Source organism: Corylus avellana, chromosome ca1 (assembly GCF_901000735.1).
Source record: "Corylus avellana chromosome ca1, CavTom2PMs-1.0".
Lineage (NCBI taxonomy): Eukaryota > Viridiplantae > Streptophyta > Magnoliopsida > Fagales > Betulaceae > Corylus > Corylus avellana.
In genome coordinates, this window is record NC_081541.1 from 13,756,495 (window position 1) to 13,759,770 (window position 3,276).

A 3,276-nucleotide genomic window follows, 5' to 3' on the forward strand; every position below is an offset into this window, starting at 1 on the left:
TACCCACCAAAAAAAAAAAAAAAAATCACAAAATGAAACAGAAACATATTCATCTATACCTAATCTCTAATTTAAAACGGTGTTTAGTACAAAAAAAATTCTCAAGAAACAAACTAAAGATTATCAATTCACAATTGTTAAAAATTTATACATAAAAGCACAAAAATACATTCATTTCGAATATCTCATACCTTAAATCATAATTCGGAGTCACATATATTTCCATGAAAATCTTTAAATAAACTTTGTGCAACCGTCAACTTCTATAGGAAAGAGTTTTGAAACGTTATTGCCGTATAAGGAGAGACATGAGTTTAGAGTGAGAGAGATTGACGTGATTTAGGATAAGAGAGATAAATATGTGTTAACAAAAAGAAATATTGTTGGTGTGAAAAAAAAAAGGTTTATAATTTCATTTATATTATTTGTTTCCTTATTTGATTCGAACATTAATAATACTTAATTTATTGAATAATTCATGTGTGGAAAACTCTTGAAATATATATATGATGAGAAGCTAACAATTTCAAGCATTTCTAGTGGGCCACTGTACGTCTTACAATTGATCCAGCCAAGTGTAGTTTCTATGGAACAAAGAATGATAAAGTTAGTAGTCCGCTTCTTTTGCACTTGGTGGTCACTCCTTTTAAATGACAATGCAAGTGTTGCTTGATTATTAGAAAAAAAAAACGATTAGATGCAGTTATCCATCCTAAGCTATAGAGGAGTAATTTGCAATGTTCCCTTTAAACCATTTTGGAAGCAGTAAAAACCTGTACTTTCAAAATGTCATCCAACAAGTTCTTAACATTATAGAAAGGACCCAAGAAATAACCAAAAAAACAAAGCGTAATCTTATCGTGAAGAGCCTCAGCGTTGTGCCTGACATGGCAGTGAAGGTCATGGCGTATGGCGACGTGCACTAGCTGATGAACTCGAGCCGTTGGTGGTCCTACCACCACTCGGCATAGGAGGAGTGGGCCAGGGCCTCTTCTAAGAGCGGCCTACACGAGTGAATGGCGTGGTTGCTGAGGTGCGAGCCCTAACTTCACTTCGCCTTTCACTTGCCAGTTGTCATCCTCAAGATCAAGAAGAAGCTTGAGTATAAAACAAGCACTTCTAGCCTTCTTTTCTTTTTTTCCCCGAGCAACAAGCACTTCCAAGTTCCAGCAGATTGTTGACAGACAGAGTAGTTGAGAGAAACAAAAGTAGAAGAGACTATGGCCTATGGTTGTACGAGGAAGTTCACCAAATCCAATAACATTAAATGCGAGTCTCGGCCTGTGTGAAATGCTCACACATCTCAAGCTTTCTCTAGAACTTTCTCTGTGTTTTGCCGCTTCGTTATGCTCCATTAGAAACCAGAAAGAAATCTCAGCCCACTCTTCAATAGCTTACCTTCACAACGGTTGGATTAGTAAGCAAGGGTTGGAAATACTTGGGATCCAACCAAATAATTCAAAAATTATGTAACATATATTTTTAATATATTAAAATCCTAAACAAAGATATAAATTATAATATTAATATATACTTATACTGATAACATATATTTTTAATATATTAAAATCCTAAACAAAGATATAAATTATAATATTAATATATACTTATATATATATATATATATATATATATATATATAGCCTAAAATTTGTTCTAGCTTTAAATGAAACGATTGCAGCCGAGTTTATTTATCCGTGCCAAACCCAAATCTGTTCGCGAGTGCTCTTATTCATTTACAGCCCTAATTGTACTACTCAATTTCCGTTCATTGTAATTGTATCTTCTTTGTTTGATTGAATTTCTCAATGCGTCAAAATAGTTGATTGCTTTTGATGCGTATTGGTAAATCAGCATACAAGTAGTTAGACCATTCGCTTAATTTCTTCCTACAGGAAGAGGATTTATATGAAATTGATATTCCATTGAGATTTATCTCCTCGGTGGGTGCTAGAGTGCATGGCTTGGCTTGCTGGTTTGATGTACTGTTCAATGGGAGGTAATCTATTGATTTTGATCAATAATATCTGCATTTGGACAGGACTGCATCCTTCCAAAATTTTCTTTACCGTCCAAAAATGTGGTTTATATCTGTTTAACGTTTTGTTTTTTTTTTTTTTTGGGGCTCAAACTGCTTTGATCTACAGCACTGTACAAAGGTGGCTTACCACTGCCCCTGGTGCACCAACAACGCACTGGTACCAATTACGTTGCGTTCTCTCTCAGCCAATTTATGTCATGGCAGGACAAGAAATTACTGGCCGACTCCACATGATTGCGCACAATGCTCAGAGTTATACGATCTATCTGACATTGTCAAGTTGGTTTCTATCTTATCTCTTGTTTCTGTGTCTCTGATTTGTTTATTTGGTTTTCTAACAAGTTCAACTTCACCAGCTAAAATGTGGGGGCCTGGTGCTGAACAAGAAGGAATACTTCAGACATCATCATGCAAACTTGATCTCAAGGAGCCCTACTACAGAATGTCTCAACCACAAGCCTATCCGTTAACCCAAGATCAGCAACAACATCAGCTAATAAGCACGCAGGTATTGACTAACCCTGTCATGGCATTTCTATCCTTCAGATATGTGATGCTAGTCAGGAGCCTAAGAGCGGAGAACTTTCTACCTGAGGCAGTGATTGAGGAATTCTTTGATCCTATTGAGTTTATTCCACATCTCTACTTTTACCATCTTATTAGACCAATGTGTCCACTCCAATGTTTGTTTACTAGTTTGAGAATGTACTTATCAAAAAAATAAAAACAAAAAATTATATTGAGAATCTATAATAAGAAATGAAGCAGTTTAATTGAGAAGGTCAGTTGGAAAATTGGCAGTTTCCGTTTTTCCCTCTATTTTGTTGCGAGGAAAGGAAGAGGTGGGCACAACAAGCTAATTCACCCTCATTCTGGGGCAAAGTATCATAATGTGAAGAGAATTTGTTTTAGTAGTAAGTTAGACATCCATTGTGTGGGTCTTGAACCTACAACCTCACATTCCTTCCAACCTGTTGTTACAACTAGAGGAAGTGCCGTTTTAGCTAGAGCTCACTGCATATATTGTTGGCGACCATTCAATCTGGCCCCAGGTCTATGTAGAGAATTTTCCCCTTGGTTTCCCTGCACCCATTAGTCTCACTACAAATGCTGAGGATATTCAAAGGTCTTTTGTACAGCAGTGTTTTGCATCAAGGAAAAAAAAATAAAAGAGAATAAATTAATATAATCCCTGTCAATAGTTTTGGCCTGTTGAGGTATTGTTGTCTGTTGAG

At 36.1% G+C, this 3,276-nt stretch overlaps 1 long non-coding RNA gene across 1 annotated transcript; it reads left to right on the forward strand.

The window, feature by feature from the left end:
* Positions 1–1,863: 1,863 nt before the first annotated feature.
* LOC132167641 (uncharacterized) lies at positions 1,864–2,572 on the forward strand. The gene is made up of 3 exons (XR_009438699.1): positions 1,864–1,999; positions 2,148–2,320; positions 2,398–2,572. It is a non-coding gene; the product is annotated as an uncharacterized LOC132167641 (long non-coding RNA).
* Positions 2,573–3,276: the final 704 nt, after the last annotated feature.